Below are 23084 nucleotides of genomic sequence, written 5' to 3'. Positions count from 1 at the left end.
GGATGTCACTTATTTCTTAACCATGTGCAAACATCAACCGTTGACACTGATTTCCCAACACCAAATGGAAAGTTACAAAAGAAAAAAAAAAAAGAGAGAAGAGAAAACTCAGATCTGCTGAGTGGTCCTCACTGACCACTCTGTGGACCTGTTGTCATTTCTCATTACCCTTTTTTTTATGATTGCTTATACAGATTAAACACAGGTGATTTGGTTCTTAGTGGAATGAATGTGAATTAATTCTGATCATAAATTTTAATGAGACAACACATCTCAGATGTTCCAAATACAACACTTATCTTTTTCTGTGGTGAAACTAGAAATTATTTTCTTTGGAAACTTTGGTTGTTTCATCTCTGCTATTTTGACTCAGTGGAATAACCTGCCTATCAATAAGGTCAGATGAGATAGAACTGGAATCTCAGGCTTCCTGTATCTATCTCCATATTCCTACCTCCACTCCACAGTTAAATATTTCTCTTTGTCTTTTATTCACAAGTTTTATAATCTCACAAAATGACAAGCCATACAGCATGACATCAGGCTTGATCTTGCCATTATGCCTGATTGTTCAAAATTACACTAGTCCTTGAATATTGACAAAATTCCTTTCAATATTTTCTCTGTTGGTTTATTAGGTGGCAGTGTCAGTCTTAAGGAAATGGGGCCTCATTTCTGGGGCTACTTGTTTAATTCTTTGAAGACTGACACCATAAACCCCCTCCCCAATCTTCTCTTCTGTATATCCTCAGTACATTTGACTTGTCAGAAATAATTAGAAATGACTTAATAAATATAAGACCATGTTCTTTACTTTTCCAGAATGAATGAGTGCAGAAAGCTTTGTTATGAGTTTTATTTGTTTGGAAATTTGCATTCAGCACCAGTCATATCTCATGAACAAGCAGAGGTCCGCCCTAATGTTTTAAATGTCTATTTCTCTGAATTCAGCCCTACCTCCCAAACGCGGCTTGTTCCTTATAGATTGTTATTAATGGTGAAGGCACTTCTTCTGAGGTGACCCTCACCTTCTTGTACCACTTTTCATATGAGCAAGTTCAAGGCAGTGACTTTTCTATGTCACTTTTTAATATCAGGGCAGCTTGTTTCAAAGCAGCTTTCTGACTAGAATGGAAAAAATAAAACCAGGAGGTGATGATAAAACCTTGAGCTCAGAGCTCTCTCTTATTTCACACTCTGTTCTTAGAATGGGCACTGCCTGTTCTTTTCATCAAAGGCAGAAAATCTGTTTTGTATCCAAGGTAAATGGACAATGCCCACAATTCCAGTTCCTTTCAAAGCTGACTATTCTCATATATGGTAAAAAGCTATTACAAAGGGTCCCGCTTTATCACAGTCCTGGTTGTATTGTTGGATAAATAAAGTCATCTCTCTGCGAAATGCCGTGTTCTATGTACCTCTCCAGGTGGATGGAATCCAATCTAATACTGGGAACATTATCCCTTTTCACTGATAATCGGGATTACAACTTTTCTGAATCTCGGATTTGTTGGTTGATATCAACGCCTCTGACAAGCTCTAGGAAAGGAACTCTGCCAGATGGGTTTACAAGTAGAGAGGCCAATGCTGGCTGAAACTCCTGCCACAGTTCTGGGAGACCAGTTTCTGAGATGGCTGTGGTCTGATGGAAAAAATTCTTGACTTGAACAAATGGGATTGGGTTTCCTCTCTACCACTTATTAGACGTGTGGCTTTGAGCAAACCACACATGCTCCCTGGGGCTTACTTTATAAAATGCTGGTAATAATACCTCTTGAAGTTTATATAATAAATTTGGCAGTGTATGTGGCAATGAAAGCATTGATTCATAATAAAGCCTCATACAAATGCTTGGCATTATTTCTTCTCAAACAACCACCTAGACCTAACGAGCAAATGCGTCATGGACCCCAAACAGGAATCCAGGGGACAAAGGCACATAAAATACAATCATGTTTATTCAACACTAGGAACATGGCTTTCCTCTAAAAAAATTACCATTACTAAAATTTAATCTTATGTATATATCATATGTACAGGTGACCAATTTTCAAAAAATGATAATGCAGTAAAATCCTCAAAATGACATATAGGGTAGACATAAATTAATACTCTGTTAATAATTCAGGAGGCATTTCATTGTCGTATTGCACCTAAGGGTCATAATTATGATTATCAGTGGCTCATTTACTGGAGAAATGGTAGGAATTGAAATCACTCTGTGATATAACTGAGAATAAATTTTAAGAATTAAGTCATGCTATCCATTTTAATACTGTCATCTGTCTCTATTTCAAAAAAGTAGCATCACCTCAGTAATACTAAGCTACCTGACTTGAGCTTTCTGGTGATCTGTGCTCTAAGGTGATGCTAACCACAGCAGAAATGTTTTAACATATCCCCAAGCATGCTGCCCAAGCATAATGACTTCTAGGTGTTCAAGGCAGGAGTTCTACTTCTCTGAATCTGGTGCATCAGGTTTGGAAAGAGCAGCAGGAAGTAACTGCAGAGGTGGGAAGCAAAGAGAAAATAATAAGCTCTGTCCTGACTAATGGATGAGACTGTCAAAAAGATGAAATGAGTTCAAGTTTGAGGAGGACTTTGAAGTTACTGGCATAGAGGAATGTAAGGAAAGTTGTTACTATAATTATTACTATTAATAGTCTCACTCAGTTTACAAAGGATAAGTTATATATAGCTTGAAAGAGAAGAATTTTTTTTTTTCAAATGATGGTACAATTTAGACCTCCATCATACAATTCTTGCTTTTTCAGCTTATCTCTCAGCCAACATGAATGACACGTATAGTCTCTTCTTGTTTTCTCCTGTTTTTGGCACAGTTGGAAGAGATGGGAAGATTGGAAGTTGTAAAAATAACTGTCTCTGAAGAGTAAGGTATAAAGTGCTTCCCTTGTGGCTCAGCTGGTAAAAAATCCGCCTGCAATGTGGGAGACCTGGGTTTGATCCCTGGGTTGGGAAGATCCATCCCCTGGAGAAGGGAAAGGCTACCCACTCCAGTATAGTCCATGGTGTTGCAAAGAGTCAGACATGACTGAGTGACTTTCACTTTACACTTTCATAAAGGGCTAAAGATGCTCTTTTTCAATATGGCTAAAAGCATGGAGCAATTATTGTAGGATGGTAGAATATTGAGGCTCGAAATCTGTACACTATTAGGACACCATTGTCACAAAGGGCAGATACATGTCATCATGATCCCTGCTCTGAGCTTGACCATCTGAACTGTCTCCTTGAAATTAATAAATCTGCTTATGTGCATGTGTGTGCAAATGCAGGCATGGGCTCCTATAGTTGTATAATTATAAATGCAAATAGTCACAGAAAAATCTGATATAGGACACATTTGGCACAAGGCTATCAACAATCATCCATGAACCAATTAAAAGTAAAACTAGATGAATAAAAAGTAGATATTCATTTCCCCACCATGAGAGGGACTATTTTATCTCTTTTAAGTAATTAACACAAGCATCTTTGGAATACTGCTGTAAGCACTTCACAGCGCTTATTGAGGGGGCAGGGGAGAAAACTATGAAGTGGTTTTATAATGGGCAGTACTCTCATAAACAAGAATGAGGGATATTCCAGCTGGCATGGAATGATTAATCCAGGGGATCTTCCTGACCCAGAGATCGAACCGGGTCTTCTGCACTGCAGGCCGATTATTTACCATCTGAGCCACCAGGGAAGCCCCTATATGTGTATATACATGTCTTTTATAATTGAGTCTACTACTCCAGGGAGGTAACTGAGTTCTGTAGAAGAGCTATTTTTGATCGATGTAAGCACCTTTCTGGCATTTAGCCATCACAGGAGCTTTCAAAGCTTCACCCAGGACACCATGCCCATGATAACCTGAAATCTAAGGGATCGAAAATAGTAGTAAACCTATCATGCTTGTCAGCCCACGTTCACAGCTAAAAGGGTTTTCCTTCTTGTTTGTAATGGGACAGATTTAAGGCAGTAGAGTAAAAGTTGTACCCTACTTATTATAAACCTGTGCATATGTACTCAGCATAGAAAATCCCCACAAGCTTTAGAACACAGGCCCAAGTAGCACACACTGCTTCCCCACTGCCAAGGGCACCATTCTTCCCATTATCAGTGCAGCTAAGCTAGGATCCTTTGACAGAACAGAGCACAAAGAACTAAGAGTCTTAAAAACTGGGTCTAATATTTTATCTACAATATGACCAATTTGACTTATGAGTTGGCCCTAATCATTCATTTGTGTGGTCAAGCGAGATCAGAAGATGAATTATCCTCTATTCACTCTCCTCAAGAAACTCACAATTGTACAAGCAATAACTTCAAATATAGTAAAGATCTTAAAAATCCATCTTTTCTAACCTTTGAAGAATTCATGTGTGTGTCTTTAATACAACCTAAAATCTTATTCATTGTAGGAGTGAGCATTAAAATTTATGTCCACACTTTGAAAATCAAAATAAAAGAGCTACTAACAGAGGCAGTGAGTTAAATGGGAAGTTTGTAAACCAGGACCATTGGGCCAAATCCAGCTTGCCCTGTTTGTGTAAAGTTTCACTGGAAGGCACTCATGCTCATCCATTTATGTATTATCTATGGCTGCTTTTGCACTACCACATAGCTAGAACAAAGAATAAGTTAAGTAAAATTGGACCATGTGCTTATAAAACAGAATGTACCTATTTGTCTATTTTCCACTTTGGGGTGTGTGTGTGTGTTTATTTTTGGCCTCACTGAGCATGCAGGCAGGATCTTAGTTCCCTGACTATTGTTCAAACCTGTGTCCCCTGCACTGCGAGCAGAGAGTCTTAACCACTGGACCGACAGGGATGCCTTTGGTGTGTTCTTTTGGGGAATCTATTTCTGTAGGATATTTGTAAGAGTGAATTCTTAAGGAAAGTGTGTTTCCTCTCTGATACTAGGCAGAACAAAAAGCTACAGTGAATACGTAGCATTGTAAAACATAGGTAGAGAGAATATAAATTAAAATTGGAGTGACTTTACAAGCAAAGTTTTTAAATCTCAACTTTGCCACTTGATTCACACCCATATGGGCCAAGTGCTAAAGTTTGGGTGTCTGTAGTGGCGAGTAGGAAGAAAGGCTGGAGTTGAATAATTAGGACAATAATGGATCTTATTTAACCAGTCTTTAGACATGTTTATGATGCTTTGAGAACTGCCCCAATTCCTGAATGTCTCAACTTTATCCTGAAAAGAATCTGGCAAAAAAAAAAAAGAAGAAATACTTAACATAAATTTTTGCAAAACATTTGCATGGATGGAGCTACATAGCTAACTGCCAAAGATGCTCCAATTTAATTATGCCCCACAAGTTGGCTGAGCTTGTCTGGCATTTCATTAACAAAAAATAAACCTTACTCTTCTGAGAAAATAACATTTGTCATATTTTGGGGGACAGCAAAGCTCAGTGTGCTACTTATTGGTACTATATATATATGTGTGTATATATGTATATATATATATATATATATATATCTGAAATGTGGATAAATAAACCTTTAAAATACTTTCTCTGACATCATAACTGACTCTTGTAACTCTTCTAAAGGAATTATGGTATTCTGTGCAAGTCAATAACTTAGTCTTTTTTAAATTTCAGCTTTTCTGGGGGAGTAAAACATAAGTAAAGTATGGATGCTGGGAGAGAGGTTAAAGGTACTTGTATATTTGTGACTCAGGTACTGTTCAGAAGGAAAAGGAAAATTAAAGTCCCAACGCATATACAAAGATATATATACACGCATATATATTTAAATGTTCACCTTCCTGACTCAGTTGCCAGCAGTGGGACCAACTGCTTCTGCACTGAATTCTTACCAAAGAGCATCTGAATTTAGTTGAAGGAAGTAGGTAACTAACAAGTTGTTCACAGCTACTGGTGGACTGTACAGCTCACAAAAATACAAATTAGAAAATCAGAGTTAATTCAATGACTGGCATATGCACAGGGTACTGATAAGAACAGACAGGTGGAGGGTGACAAGACATGTAAAGAACAGATTGTTGGAGGAGGTAACACACCTCCTTGTGTCTATGGAAGGAAGGTTAGGAGTGGGGAGGGAAGATGAGTGAGAAGTGACTGAGAGGCCAAGGAGTCTGTAAAAAGCAAAGCAATGATGTGGTTTATATGTAGAATTTGCAGCTATTGTGTGCTGCTTGAGAGCAAAGTTTAAAACAGGAAATCGTTAGATATAAGACTTTCAAGAGGCAGGAAATAGCACATTTAGGAATAGAATTTAAGATTCGACTCTTTGGGGCTTTATCCAGCATGGCAGGAAAACTGGGGAAGGTTTTAAACTTGCAAGTGGCAGGTTGACTTTCGGTTGTATGGATATGATGGTGCCAAGGCTGGTGGAAGAAAAGTCATGAAATAGCACGGATGCCCAAGCAAGAGAGAAACCACAGCAAGTGGCAGCAGGTCTGGCCTGCAGCAGCGGTAGTAAGGATGGTCAGTACAGTCAGATTTAAGAAGTATTTAGGATGGAAGGCTAGCAGGTCCTGGTAATGGGTTTGATTTGAAAAGCAACGGAGATGGGAAATGAGAAGCCAAAAATGACTCTGGGCTCTGTAGATTTGGGTGAATGAGTAGACAGAAGTCTTGTGGAAACAAGACTATGCAGAGACCACAGATGGAAAAACCAGGTTACAGGAACAATGAGGAGGTTTGTCTACACATGTTTATTTGGAGGGCTCCCAATGGACAGGGCAGACAGTTGGATATTCAAGTCTGAATTGCAGTAAGGAAATTCAAATTACATTGAAAATTTCGGAGTAACTGTAAATCACGGCAGTAAATAAGAGTATAAAAGGAAAGTGTGGTGGGTGAGAAAAGTAATGGGCTAAGGATGAACCTTGGGGAAGAGAAAGAAGAGAAGGCCAGGAAACAGACAGGGAAGGAACAATGAGATGATCTGGTGGGAATGGCGCCGCGGAAGCCAGGGTAGTAGAGAAGTTTGAGGAGGAAAGAATGATCAATGCACCAGAAATTCAGCGCTTCATGAAAGATCTCAAAACCCACCAGACGTCGCAGTCCACGAATCATTAGCTCCATTGTGAAGTTAGAACAGGTGTTAGATGCTGGGAATTGCAAAGTGGAGACAAGACAAAGAGCAAAGCACATACAGGTCACATTTTCAGGAGGTCTGAATAAGATGGGGAGTAGAGAGATGGGAGTGAAGATGGACAGGGCAAGGGGAAGGACTTTTTGGACAGGAAAAATACAGGGACACACTTGAACAGATGACCTGAGTCATCCTAGATGCCTGAGTGCCAACCCAGGCCACAGTAAACTCAGCTTTGGCTCCATCAACATCCATTCCACCCCATTCCCTTTTCTCTTCCAACCGTCCTTTTTGCTCTACGACATTCACACGGAGAGACCTTCTGGACAATCAACCTGAGTCCTGGGATTGCAGGTTCTTTAGCAAGCAAGCATGAAATGAGACAGAGGCAGATCCACAATTCTTTTATGATACTTCCTGAGGAAATCAGAGAACAGATTTGTTTTTTCTTAAATAATTACTGCTTTAAAAAATCTCTTTCTTAACTCCCATTTAAGCCCTATCAGTTATTACTAGAGTGATAATGCTTCATAATAACGCCTTTGTGATAGATGTGCGGGCACGTTATGAGATATAGAAAAAAAGATCTGATTTGTTGGTTGATGGCAAATATACGTGCCTTTAGTTTTCTACAGTTTAGAGTCTCCTACACTGGGAAAGGCCAGCACAGCATAAATAGAGGCTCAACTGATATAAATAGAATTGAGATCCTCCTGGCTTTGTCACCACCTAGCCCTGTGACCTTATGCAAGTTCTTCTTCTAAGTTCAGTCTTCAGTTTAACTACAAAATAAGGTACTTAAATCTGATGGTTTCCTCATCCAGAATTTCCAGCTAAAAGAAAATTATGATGCAAATTCCCATTACATTTTCTAAGATTTAGGAAATTACATCAAATATGTTCTGAAGTAAATCAACAGTTCCAAGGTCATTAAATTATGGCATATATCGTGGGAGAGAAATACCTACTGGTAAGAATTAGAAAAGAGAGTTTATACACATAGTCTTTTCTTCTTTTTTTTTTTTTAATGAAAAGCTCATCTGAATCACACAATATTTTTCTTTGCTTTCAAAGTCCCATATCAAGTGTTTGATGACAAATCAAAGCAGGATTGTTCCAGCCACAGTACACATGCCAGTGTCTCCAAAGGCAGAGTCAGAATGACAATTTCTGGAGACAAATGATTCGTTTCTCTTTCAGCTCTATTCACTAGAACATAACCACAGTCGAGATTCAATCTGAGGTTCAGTAATACAGAGGCTGTGCCTTTGGTTACCACACAGGCTGCAGTTTCTGCAGCGTCTCCCTAGACAATGCCGGATGAGAGGCCCTCAGAGAACTCCGGTGTATGGGAGCTGGGAAAGAAAAAAATGCTTTAGCTTTCAATATGTGAATATATGTTAATACTTGGTGATCCTGGATCTAAAATGGGATAGATCAAAGTGCAAAGAAATAGGCTTAAGTCTCTTTCTTCTTCATTCCAGAGACAGAAGGAAAAACACACAGTAAGTATGTTGGGCCCTCTTTCTGGAATTTATTACATACTCTCACTCAGTCTCACCCTATTGTAATTCTTCCATCAAATAAGCAAAACCTTTGAACAATTTTTAATTCCTTTCTGTCCTTCACTGTTTCTGAGTGTACCTTCAGTGGTGTTGGATTTCATTAATGTTATTTTGTGCGATTATTTCCTTCAGTTCAACTGTTCAGTCACATCCTACTCTTTGCAACCCCATTGACTGCAGCACACCAGGCTTCCCTGTCCACCAACTCCCAGAGCTTATTCAAACTCATGTCTACTAAATTTTCCCCCTTTTATTTCACATCACATCTACAGACCCAGTCTAGAATCTGGCAGTCACTTGCCTGAATTATTATGGCCTCTTTGATCTGGTCCTCAGATTTCTGAAAATTAAAACTCTTCATCTGCCTTTACTCAGCTTTCAAATTTCATGAACAAGCCTATGGTCCATACACAGCAGAACTGCTAGGGCTGCGTCCCTATTTTCCCTGGACCTCATCACTTCTACTTCCTGCATCGTCAAAGTTTCATGGACACTCTACTCCACGGGCTCTCCTGGCTTCACAGTCCATAGCGGCACCTCACCCTGCCCTGTCTCTTCGCCCTCTCTAGTCAGCCATATTCTTCTCCAGCAAGCCATCTTGATGCCCACTCATCTACTCATTACTCTTCCATTCCTAGGCCTTCTCCCAAAGTGTGTCCCACCTTTGTGATGATGCCTTCAACTCATTCAGTCTTCTCCCATTCTTCCCTCAGCAATTTCTGGCTTTAGCCTCTGTAAGAAGTCTACCTTTGCTGGCAATGTCTGGAAAGCAAACACCTTCATTGTAATTTCTCAGCCACATACCACCCACTACACCATCCCTTTTTTCAACACTTAAAACTACCCTATGATTTGCATGTCCTATACGTTCATAACTTCAGTGGTGTTTTCCCACTCCAAATGTATTATATCTGTATTTCCTTTATTAGACACTAAGCTCCCAAGTGCAAGAATTATATAGTTGTAAGTCAACCTTTTCTGGTACTGTCCAGTCATCATTTAAAACATAACTTTAATAGTGAGAATCATCTAGAAACTAGTATGCAATTTACCTGTTCTTCCAGGAGGATAAAATGAACCACAAGCTATGAGGTCTTAGTAACCACATAGCTCTATCAGCTCCTCAGTGGGCTTAGAAAGCACTAAGCTCTTTAAAAACAACAACAACAACAACAACCTTGCTCCCAGTCCTGTGGAGCTAATCCAACCACAGACTTGTCTTTGAAGTCAACTGGAACATCATGCATGGGTGAGCTCCAGAGAGCACACAAAAGCAAGGAAAGAAAACTAACATGTTATTCTCAACCAAAGAGACTGTGCTATTTCCGTGTTTCTACAGACACCTGGGCTTCCCACAGACTTCAAGAGCTTGCAGATGAAGTAGGAGAAGCTCAAGTTAGAAGTGTCTTGTGAATGGGGAATGTGCAGCAGATGAAGCCACAATAGAATGGAAGCTTGAAATTTCTAGTAAATAATAGTAAATAATACTCACTTTTTTCTTTATCAAGGGTCATAAAAATTACACACATGGAATTCTTCAAGGCTACAAAACTCCTCCCTGAGAATGTCAAGCTCTTCTAGAAATGGCATCCACTCTTCCTCTGAGGCACAACAATTACCTTGTAGACTAGCATTCAATTCCATGTAACAGCCATTTATCCAGAATCTTTACTGAGAAGGAGTTGCGCTCATCAGAATGAGAAGCACCATCACCATCTTGAAGAATAAAAGCATAAAGCAGCTCTCATAGCATATAGCCCTCCACGGCCACTTACAGAGCCACTCTCAAACAGCCTCGGTCCACGACGCAGCAACATGGTGAAATATAAATTACAGCCTTAACACTGCTTCTCAGAGTCAAGCACTTGAAACTAAATGACATTTTTGAAAATTAACTAAATTTATTTTGTGCCTACCTTTTGATCCTACAAGTCCTTTCCTAAAAACAAATTCTACAGAAATAAAAGAACCAAAAAGAGGCCCCAATACTTAACAACCATGTATGTTTAAGTAGGTTTTCTTTACCTCTCCAAGCTCAGTGTGGTAATTTGGAAACTGTGGATAATAATAGTACTTGCCTCACAGGCATGTGGGTATGATATCGGGAATGTGGGAAATGGCCAAGAAACGCTAGTGGGTGTTATAATCCTTATTTTACAGAGGAAGAAATGGTGTTTCAAAGATGCTAAACAATTGGTCCAAGGTTACAGCAGGTCTGGGATTGGATCTAATTTGATTTGCTTCCAAAGTCTCTACCATTCCTGCCTTAAAGGCTGCTGCTTAACTTAGAGCCCTGAAGTGAACAAGAAGAGGAGACATCAGCTGAGAAGATCCTCTGTGTGCCATCCTGATAATTATTCTAGGAAGCCTGCATTCCAATACACCGTTCTTCCAAAATACTGGAACATTAGACTCTCAGAAATAATTCAAGGTCCTCAAATCATGGAGCACTAAACTAAAACGTAAAAAGGATCAAAACCATGGCTGGTCAATATAGCCTAAAAAATGAACATACACCTGAAAACTCCGACACTCATAGATTACTGGAAAGATGTGGATTCACTACAGGTGCAAGGAAAAAGGCTCTGTGCTCTTGGACATGGATAGGACACTCTAATTTCAATTTCATCTTTACATATTTCCAAATGAAACATAAAATGCAGCCTTTGCCCTTAGAAGCATCATCCATCAAAACACTTCGGCTACTTTATTGGGGGAAAGAATTGTATGATGATGAGCAAGCTGCGCTGAAGTTAAATTAAGTGTGAGCATGCGGGAGATAGACCAAAGAGGTGTGTCAACCCCTGAAAGAATGAACAAGGTGAGAATGTCCACACTCAAACGTATTTGCTTTGAGAAGTGTGATGTTAAAATTACATTTGGAGAAGACAGTAAGACATCATGATGCAGCAAGTGAAAATGAAACTGAGAACAGTGAATCTCTAACTCAGCACAAACTTGATCTCTTTTTTTCCTAAACACTTTCTTTCATTTCTTCTGGTTCACAAATTTAACCATTTTCCATATTCCCAGATGTAGGATTCTTTGACCTTCTCAAGTTTTTTTTTTTTTTTCCCCATTTGTTTCATTTTTCTTCAAATGGTGTGAGTCCAAATGTATAGTTTTAGGCTAGATAGACTGTCTCTAAGTCTCTAATCTTCTCTGATCTTCATGTTCCAAATTGTCCTGAGAGAAAATGAGAGAAATTCTACTGAGGAATTTTTCAACCATAACTACATTGCATGGAGTTCAAAAGTTTCTACTGCAAACAGCTATCAGGATGAAATACAGCTCAGAGCAGACAGCAGTGAGAGAGTTCCTTATTTGGGCAGTGAAGGAATTTATAAGTCACAGGGAGGTATGTCACGTGTCTGCTCTCGTTACCTGTTTAGACAGGTAGATGGTGAACCTTGCTTCCGGAAGACACTGAGAATCGAGAATTGCTACATGCTAGAGAGGATGCTCCTTTCTAGTCTCCAAGTGGGTCTCATTAAGTATCTTTCTGTCTGATCTTTCGCATGATGAGTATCTATTATAAGTCCATCCACACACTAGGATCCCCAGGAGAAACAGTTCTTTGCTGCCCTCCCAGAAACCCTTAAAAAAAGGACATCTGTCTTCCCCTGCTTAGTGGCTGCCACACCCTATCCAAAGGAAATTCTGGTGGGATTGGAGTGTGTTTTTTTCCTCCCCAATTCTTCCCTTTCCTGAGAAAACAGAAACGGTCAAGGTTCTTCTATGTCTACAAAATATATACTCCTCAAGATGAAAGAATAATTATTATTGGGTTTTTCAACACAGTTCTCAATGCAACTAAGGATAAACATTTCAAGGCTTGTTAAATTTAAAAAATTTTTGTTTGACTAGTCTTTGGCTTTGGAAGATGAGAATCAATATACAAGCAAAACTGTTGATTTTTCTTAAAATCTTAAAAAATTTGTATTCCAGATAGGAACTAAAATTGAACCTATCCCCAAGCTCTTTGCTTAATGTTAGGTTTTATTTGGAGTAGTGTTTTTATTTTATTGTGGGTGAATGGGTGTGATATTTCTGTCAAGAGAGCAAAACTATGGGCAGGGCTTTAAACAACCAGAGATGCTATGAAAGACAGCTTTGAAAAGTTTTCCATTTTAGAGATTATGTTAGCTTGACTTCTCAAGATAGCAAGGAAGTTGAAGTATTTAAAAAGGAAACAAACTTCAATTTACATGTCTGTCCAAATTTTGGAAGAATAGGATGAAGTGCAAATAAGGCAATGGTAAACTCCACCAATCCTCACACACATATTCTATTATAAATAATTGAGTAAAGTAAGGCATTTAAAAGGTTCGGACAGTTGAATTAATTGACTAACCATGCAACACACTTGATATTTTAAAATCTTCATGGAAGGAAATTTTTTGCTGATGAAATCATTAAAAATTATAAAATCTATTTTCAAGAAGTTGGCCTTTATTCTAAATGCTCTCATTATTGTTCTCACAACAAATAATCTGAAACAATCTTCTGAACCCAAAAGCTATATTTGATTGTTAAAACTGTTTTCCACCTGTGAGAAAATAGCTTCTCCCTTCACAGTACTGAAGCATGATAACTAGGAGTAATTTTATTATATTATCCAATTAGTTCTTTAGAGTTCTTTTTCTCTTTCCAATTATACTATAGTCGATGAGAGAAAGATCATATTTTCTCCTTTTATAAAATCCTCTACAGTGCCTTTAGCAACACTGGTCAGACAAGATAATTAAGGGGGAAAAAGCCAATTGAATAATTGAGTAAATAAATGATTTGAATCCTTCCCAAATTTATGGCATAATTATGATTATTGAGTAAAAGAGAGACTGATTTAGTTAGGAAGATCATATGTTATACCAACCTTCACTCAACCTGGAATAGGAAATAAAATGCCCTAAACCAGTAGAAATCCAAAACTTTGAAAATATTTTGTTTGTAGTAAAGAATCACAAATTCTTCGCCACATGTACTGATATTCCCTAATGTATTTATTTAATACATGTATTAATGTATTTAATACATATATTAATAAATGTATTTATTTAATGTATTTAAATAAAAATTTAAAGAGATAACTGTCTAGAGGTGGTTAAAATGTTCATAAATATTAGAAATTCAATAAGCAACAAGGTGAATTGAAATGTATTGGATTGCATTGCATTGCACTGAATATGCAGGATTAAAGTACAATGAAGACTAAACTCAGGACTCAAATCTTTCTAGCACTTTGAAATCACCAGCCCTAAAAATTAAAAAAACACAGATCTCAGTCTTTAAGATGGCACACTTCCTATTTACACAGATAATTCCATTCTTATACCATTTTTTCTACTTGTCAAAACTATTTCCCTGGACTGCAAATAAGCACGTTAGGTGGGTGACAAGGTATGTTTCACATTTCCATTATGTAATTATACATATTCTTGGTGACTTTCTTGTCACTTGCAAGTTATACCATTCTTGTTGTTTTTAAAAAATTAAAATTAAAAGCTGCTAACATGAAACTATTTTTGTAAATGTCACCAAATAGAATTTCCTCTAAAGATCAACAGCATCATCACACAATATGCCTGAAAATGGAACGGTATTATTCGTGTGTCACTTAGAACCTTGTACATATTAAGTCCACAGCCAACAACGAAACAAAGGACTTAAGGAACTTTTCTAAACAAATCTTCTGACCAAAATGAGTTATTAACTTAGCATATTTAGAAATACCTTCTCTTTGTTTGTCCATTCAGACTGATACGTAATGTCCCCAAATTTACACAGTCCAAATTCAAGAGTGATCTAAAGGTCTTACCTGAGTGGTAACAAAACAACCAGTTAACTTAGAGAAAAAAAAAAAATATTCAAAGGACTCAACTGATTGAAATTGCATGGAGAAAACTGGGTGATTAAATATTTCCCTTTCCAACTGCATGTGGTGTGTTCTTATGGCAAATCACAGGGACTAAATATTGTTCTCCATTGTGCACCCAGGTGGCAGCGAGATACCAACAATTACACACTGTAGCTGAGCGCCAAGGTTCATGCCTGAAATTAGTGTCAAAATGAAAGGACCAAAGAAAGTTAGGGTTAAAAGGGAGGCAAGCTCATCCTCTGCATTTTACCAAGAGCAACACAGCATGAGATAAACAGATAAGCGTTTGGAACAGTTTCATATTTGGAACTCTTACTGACAGTTCAGCTGCTACTATTACAATACTGACTGCAGTAATGTTTCTCGTTTCTTAAGAGCAGGATAAAGCGAAAAGCCTCATGGCCCAAGCTGCATCCTCACTTATCTCAATTAGCTTGCAGGGATGCCCAAAGAATGGGGCTGCTTCAGCAGAGAACCTCCATATAAATTAGGGGGTACACACGGCTAGCATGTTCACTGGTTCAGGGAGCAACCTTTCCAACTTGCTTCACCCAAGAAAATTAATACACGTTATGTATGTATCAGGTATTAATAACACCTTCTTGAAGTAAGCCCTATATTCATATCCAGACACACAAGTCATGACTCTTAGTCAGTAAAATAGCTCCATGGCAGAGGTCAGATATAGTAGTTGCTTTAAGAAATATCCACCTGTATTTTCCTATGAAGTACACTTCCTAACTTAAGCAGTTGAGTTTGAGAATCTGTAAAACTACAGACATAACTATTTCCCTTGAGAGTTCAAGGCTACGATTTTTAATACAATTGAGTAAAAACATAAATAAAATTAACCAGAAGAGCTGCTCGTTGATATAGAGATTTGTGCGAGGATTTTGAATGCTGAATTTGAATTTTAATTTTAAAAAAAATCCAACAGGAAGTAGTAACTAATAAAGCTTTATGTTGGTTAAGCGACTGGCTGTTTCGTGGTGGGGAGGGGGTGGGGAAAACAGGCAGGGCCAGCAACTTCTGTATTGTGAGCCTTAATAGTGATGAAAACATGTATGAACAGGACACAATTGTATTTTCCCTTAGAAACATCAGAAAGTTCATTATGTATCTCATGGATATATATTGATACAAGTGACAGTTTATTCTCAGAAGAAGCAAAAATACATGAAAGTAAAGCTTGTTGTGTATAGCTATATAACCCTTAACAGGCTCCCCAACCCTTATTAAATATTTAAAGTTCTTTGAATGCCCTGGGCTATAAATTTGGAAATATTATTTTGTTTTTCCCTGTGAACTTTCTGTCTGTTGTCCATCTCTCCCTCCTTGGTCTCTCTTCCCTATATCCCCACCTCAAATGTATATTAGCTGTATGATCTATGCCAGGCCCTGTAATGGGCAGTGGGGCCCCTGCTTCCAAGACTTCCACTCTTAGCTTTTCTACTTTCTGATTTTACTGAGGAATCTCTGAATTCTTTGCCAACATGTCAATTGGGCATATCTATAAACAGTGAAGTGACTAGAATACAGGAAATATGTGAGGTGTTACCCAGCCACAAGTCACTTTACTTATTACAAATGCCACATGTCAAATGATCAGCACAGATAAAAGAATTTTAGGATTTCATTTCTAAGACAGGCTTCATAGCAACCATGGGCTTTGACCCAAACATTGAAGGATGGGAGGCATTGAAAAAGCAGCAGAAAGTGCTTCAGGTGCAGGAATGATCAGAGAAAATGCAAGGCAAACTTTGTGGGGGCAATGAGCAGATCAACCTTCCAGCGTAGAAAACTCCTGGCTAGAAATAGACAATGACACAATTGAAAAAGAAAAAAAAAAAAAAAAGACTGAAGTTAAATGGTGAGATTTCTGAATAAGTTTTGAAATTTTAAAATGTTGTTCTATTGGTTCTGGGGAATCTGTAGATGCAAAGGGAAATAACATAATGAAAGTATCAAAGTGCTTTGTGATACAAAGTGCCCTCTGTTCTAAGGGCAGAGGTTTGCCTGTTATAGACACTTCTTTTTTCTAAACATCTTGAGCAGCCAAGGCCATCATCAATGCTCAGTAATATTTGCTTAGTGACTAGAAGAATGAGTAGAGCCTGAAAGACCTGGGGTTTAAGTCATCTTGGCTGCTTACTAGCTTGGTGGCCCCCAGACAGCTACTTCTTAAAGCCACATTTTCCTCATCTGCAAGGAGGGTCAATGATGCCACCATGCTCATAATGTAATTGAAAGAACAAAGGTAAAGAGCTTAGGAAATTGACTGGCAAATGGAAAAGAAACGTTAGCCACTAATAATTAGAATTAGAGGTCCCTTAAAATAGAATCGGAGGCATTGGAAGAAAGCATAAAAAGTGATAAAACCAACTTGTTTGCTGTGTCGTGGGCCTGAATATCAATAAGATAGCTTATTAAAACTCACTGTGACTGTTTTGCCAATATATTCTTCTAAACTGGTATATATGCCTAGAATTTACTTTAAGCCATGTAAAGAAGAGGAAGGAGAAACACAAGTTCCAAAATGATATGGATTGTGATGTGATTGATCGATGATGTATGAATAATTGGTGAGCTTGCTATCATCTGCAAAATCAGGCAAATAATGAATATTGAATCAATGGAGAATATTAAATTAAGAGCTACAAAGATACAGGGTAGGCCCTGAATCAGTGTTGGTGGAATGAATGAATGAATATTTTCTAAATCCTTTTGGAAAGATATTGCTATAATTTACTAGATACCTATGTTTCAAACTTCTAGCAAACTGAATTTGTCTTCAAACATTTCCTAAAAATCCAATACTTTTAAAGATGTCTGTAGTAAATTATGTTAAAACCCTTGAGATTGTGATGGTTAACTCTACACCATATGTTCCTGACCACGGTAAGCCACCTTGTCTTCCTTTCTCCAAGGACACTCCTAGCCTTATGGTATATTTTAGTCTTTACTTTTGAACTGTAAACTCAATTGTCAGAAAAATGGAGGAAATTCAAGGATTTATGAATCATTGTGATTAAATAATGTCAAACAACATTAAGAATACAAATAATGGCTTAGATACATAATTAAAAATGGAAAAAGGTTCTGTTTACTATATGGTGTAGGATCATAAAGTCCAAAGCCTTTAGAAGGACTTGGGGCCATTATGAGTGTATATAGGCCATTTTTTTATTATTAAAAAATTATAAACACCGTTAAGCAAATTATAATTTTCACATTTTAAAATCTGAACAAACTTTAAATGTTTCAGTTAATTATTAGTGAGTGCTAGAGTATACAATTCAGGTTTTTAGAAAAATTTTTATTTTCTCTAATCATCCTGGTATCATTTAAACAAAAGTATTTGACTGTTGGCTGCGCAATTTAAAATCTGCTGTTGGATCTTGGAGGTGATTAATCAGTAGATAAAACCTTACCATGTGTCCTCGTCACCATGCTTGGATAGTAAGTTGGGGCAAACCCATTAGCTGTCTAAAAGGCCCCCTCCCTTCCCAGTTCTTTCTCTATAATAAATGTTCCTGCTGATGGTCAGTGTAATTTGAGGTTTGTCACCTGGCAAACTATTTTGTGGAAAATAAACTCACGTAGCTGAAGGAAAGATTTTATTGAATTATACAAGTAACTTGCCACTACTGGGAAAATCCTATATCCTAAAATCAACCCCTTGAACAACATCCCAAGGCCAGCTCAAATCTTTCAGCGCTTTATACACAATTTCCAATAAAACAAGTTTGATGTTTTCTTTTTTTTCTTTTTTCTTTTTTACCCCAAACCCAGACAAATAGTTCAGACAAATACCTTCAAAGTCAATACAACTTTCTAGGTGACAGAATAATGTTACACCAAAAAGACAAAAGCCAAAACTGTAGGAGGCAGAAAGCAACTAAGAGGAACCTATAACCCTGCAACACTGGTGTGTTGAAAGGAATATTAATTACAAGAAGAAACCAAACTTGGGAAAATTCAATAAACACATTAGAAGAGGATAATAATCTGATACTAGAGCATAATTTTAACTTTATTTTAAAAAATGTACTTACGGCATGTTAATTCAGCAATAATATTATATTCTGACTTTATTCACTACAATCAAGTTAAATTACATAAATTTTTTCTAATTAGCATTTAGAACAATGCAATTTGAAAGCTAATGGCTTTGTGTAACATACACAGAAAAACTGATTTAAGGATTTCATTTTGACTTAACACTAAAATTGATCTAATGTGTCACAACTCCAGTTCTCAAAAGATTTCTTTAAAATCCATATGCTTAACTTAACTTGTGTCTACATCTCCTGAAAGAATTGAGGTGCAAAGATGTTTCTGGTAATATTAGGTGCAATCAATATAAATTTATATCTCTGCACTTACCTATTCGATAAAGAGATATAATAACTGCATATTTTACACATATTTTTTATTTGTTAGCACATTTAAAATTTTTTAAAAATACATGATATCTGGAAGCAAAATCAAATCAATTTCGTGATAGTGGCTAGTAACAATATTTATTCCTTCTCTTTTCTCAGCCTTCCCTGACTTATATGAATGACTTTTTTCCTCTTGAAACCACAAACTGTCATATGTAATATTTAATATGTACCTTTAAGATACACCTACATATTGTAAGGAAGTACCAAATTAAAATGGGAGGAATCAGGAAATACTATTTTGTCTCAAGAGTTTAGTACAATTGCTTCAGCTGAGATAAATTCATGAAGACATTTCTAAAATACTTTTACATAAGGATAAAATGATTTCTATGTAAGAAACAATCACCAGCCAACGTTATTATCACCAGAAAATTGTAAGCTAGAATGAGCAATAAAAACATTGTATTTGGAATGAGATATTAGACAATAGCTATTAAAATATTTTACTCAATTTCTATTACACCTTAAAATGAAAGTCATCAAAATGTCATTACAGGCCTGTTCCCCAGATTCTTCAGAGACTGAATTTAATCATTTCAGGAAATTGAGCGCTATTCGACATTCACTTAAATCTTTTGAACTAACAGTAAAGCAAAACACAATGTGAAATTTATAAGACAATTTATATTAAAATATGTCCATATACACACATACATACATACCACATCCTGGGGAATATGTGCCTTCAGATACCTGGAATTCAATATTCCTCGTGAAATTAACCACTCATACAATGCATTACCTTCAAGAAGACCTAAGTAAGAAACCCAAGTTAAGAAGCCACAATTAAGCTTTGCAAAACCTCACTCTTATTAAAGCGCTAAAGAAGCAGTTAAGTAAAAATATCTTCAAAGCTCAATTTTTCTTAAATGACCTCCACCAAAATTATTGCCTGTACAACAGAACATAGAACTTTTAACTGCTGTTCAACTAAAGAGCTAAACATTAGTTGAATTAGTCCAATTACAGTAATAAAGGCATCCTTGTGTGTATTTTCAGAAAACTAACACACTTTGAAGAATTTTTAAGCTGTAAGAGACCATCCATATCACCAAATCCTGTTTTCTCTAACCAGTTCTAGAAATAAAGTCTACATAAAACAGATAAAGATTATTTTAATTGATCCTCAAAATGACCATTTTCTCTCAAATATAAAAATCTACTTATTCTCAAGGCTGAAAGTAAACATACAAAGTGTCTGATTGTTTTTTGTTAATAAAACCTAGGCAATCTTTAGCAAATGACTAACAATAAAATTCCCTAAGATAGTTTCTTCTTTTAACCTTTTATGTTTAGACCAAGGGTTTAAATTTTAAACACTCATTTAGAAAGCAGTTTTCTAATGTTACTGGTAAGAAGTACACGGAAACGGTTTGAAAATCGCACTTTAAAAAATGTTTAATTTTTACCTTTCAATTCCAGGAGGATGCCACTTCTTATGGAATCCATTTTTCCTGGAGATACTCAGTGTTGGCCGATTTAGAATAAAAAGCATTAGCATATCACTATTAAAAGAGAAAACTACACTACAAAGCCGCAGTCTCTCTTGGAAGGAATCAGACGGCAGTTATAAGCCATAAATGCCTTTCCTGATACCGTTTTGTTATTATCATCTTATTAGCAGACCGTGTGCTCCCCGCAGCATCAATTAATCAGTTTTTAAGGAAACGGGAAATGCACGCAGGCTCATCTGCTAAGCAAGGGCTGTATCCTCCACAGCCTCTTTAATCACCAAGGCTCCTTTAAACAAGGTTCTAGAATGCAAGGACGTCCGGGGACCATTAAGTAAGCATGGAGGCAGAACGTTCCTAGGAGCCACCAATAATGGATACAACTTTCCCTCAAAGAGCCGGCATGAAACTGAAGGCAACCCAGTCTTAGCACACCCGCCTGTCTATACCTCAGCTCTTCGTGGCAGTTGCCAAGCGGAGGCCAACCCCATCGTAGAAACTACTCCTGACTTCTTAGTGCCCCAGCAGAATCCTGGCATCTGAAGAAGGCCTGTTTCATAAGCAGCCCCAACTAAAGAGAAAGGAAAGAAACGGAAGGTTTACCCTCTCATCCTCCGTCCACCTACAGCCGCATCATCCGAATCAGGAATTAGACAAGAAAATGAATGCCAATTTCCTCCACTTTGCTCCAAGTTTCCGAGGCCCCTCCACAATAAAAGATAGCTGAGTTGTGGAGGCTGCCTTGTTCCATACCATTAACTCAGAACAAAACATATTTTTAGTGGGACAGCAGTGTTTACTTGTAAGAACTGATAAATGGTTCGCCACCATTTATCACTTGCAGACAAAGATGTTCAGCCACAATTTTGGACATAAATCAAGGTACATGCTCCTCAATTAAAAAAAAAAAAAATACTGCTTAAGTCCCCAAAACCACAGAGATTGAGGTCAGACTGGCCATAGCAACCAAGAACAGGACTTGGGTCTCTAGAAGGACCTAGCAACCGATAAATGAGTTCAGATCTCTTTTCATCTCCACTGGTGTGAAAGCCAAAATTAAAAAGATTAGATCACCCTGCACCCATTACAAAAGGCGCCACAATGAAAAAGTCATTTCCAGCCTTTGAATCACATCAAATAAATAACATTCATCCCTGCTATAATGAACAACTTTCAAAGTAAATTGAATCTCCATAGTACTGCTTTCCCTGGCTGCACAGTATTTACATAACAATATATCACAGGAAGCTCAGAATGGGTCTTGTAAATGGGGAACTCGGGATAAAAAGCATCTTTAGCCCCGATTACTGTATACTCAGACTGCTTTCCAATTCTCCTCTTTTAAACAATGTGTTGTATCAGGAACACAAACAATGTTTTTAAATTGTGGGAAATGAAAGTTTTTGGAACATTTTTAAATGCCTGGACTCACCCATTTTGTGGGGCACCAAGAATGTAGAAATCACTTAACCTCCTAAATCCATGCCCTGGATTCATTTTTGTGACAAAGAATTCTCATCTCTGTATACACTCGCTTCTTTGTTCATGCCAGCAGTTTTTACCCCATCTCCTGAATTTTTCTCTATTACTAAAGATGAAAGCAATTTGCAGATTTTCTTAGCATCTGTCTCATTCATTATTTGTCATTTCCTCGAAAGTATAAGGTATTCTCCATTGTTATAACAATGATATCTGTTAAGTTTTAGCAATAACTCCACAGAAAATATTCATCTTCCACAGTCTAATTTTGACAAAATTTCTCCAGGTCATTAACAACAACAACAAAATTAAGAACAAAAATCTTTAAATACCTAAGCTTCCATAAACTACTGTACAATTCAAATATTTCAAATGGAGTACATTCAAAAAAGAGAGTTAAATCTATGTTAAAAATATATCCGCATAATCCTATCTTTCTGTAACAGCTCACGTAGGCATTACTCTTTGAACTCCACAGGGAATCTCATTAATTTTTAAAACTCTCTGACCTCAGTACAGTTGAGTGTAAAAATAATTACAAATTAAGAATGAGAGAGCATCCTTGAATTCTACATGGCCATATGTTCTATGTTATCCAAAACATTGCTAACTATCATCAAACAGCATTTTTTTCCAGATATGAATTTAAACAGCATGATAAATGTCACCAGACAGACATTAAAAAGCAACTCACCCTTCTGCCCAGCCCCGCTCACACCTCACCTCCGATGATTCTAGTAACACAAAGCTCTGAGAACACAGGTTTGCAGGCAAGTGACAGCAGATGATACTCTCAGACAAATATTTCCCTATCGAGACTCCTGCTTTCTAGCTCAATGTCTCTCTCAGCCACAAGGATGCAAAATACAAGAACTGGGGCATAAATATTTTCTTACCTGAAACTTGTCAGAAGGACGGTCCTTGGGTCCTTGTCATTGTTGTCAACTCTGATGCCCCCTCTCTCGCCGTCGTAGAAATTGGCTCCACTGTGTTTATTGCCGTGTGCCTCAGTTACAGCTGTGGCACTCATCTGCCTGCATACAACCTATGAGGGGAAATGAGAGAGAGAGTAAGAGAGAGGGAGGGAGTGGATGTGTGTGCATGTGTGTGTGTGTGTGTGAGAGAGAGAGAGAGAGAGAGAGAGAGAGAGAGACTGCTGACTTGAGACTAAG

General features: G+C 37.4%; 1 long non-coding RNA gene across 2 annotated transcripts in view; it reads right to left on the bottom strand.

Moving 5' to 3' along the window:
• Nucleotides 1-23084, bottom strand: part of LOC105609280 (uncharacterized) — a 60582-nt gene that overhangs the window by 37291 nt on the left and 207 nt on the right. For both annotated transcript variants that reach the window (XR_006059360.2, XR_009600270.1), the window contains exon 2: nt 22809-22957. This is a non-coding gene — a long non-coding RNA (uncharacterized LOC105609280). The remainder of the gene's footprint in view (nt 1-22808; nt 22958-23084) is intronic.

The sequence above is a fragment of the Ovis aries genome, chromosome 3 (assembly GCF_016772045.2).
Source record: "Ovis aries strain OAR_USU_Benz2616 breed Rambouillet chromosome 3, ARS-UI_Ramb_v3.0, whole genome shotgun sequence".
Lineage (NCBI taxonomy): Eukaryota > Metazoa > Chordata > Mammalia > Artiodactyla > Bovidae > Ovis > Ovis aries.
The sequence above is the reverse complement of the archived record's forward strand: the minus strand, read 5'-3'. Positions and strand labels throughout refer to the sequence as shown.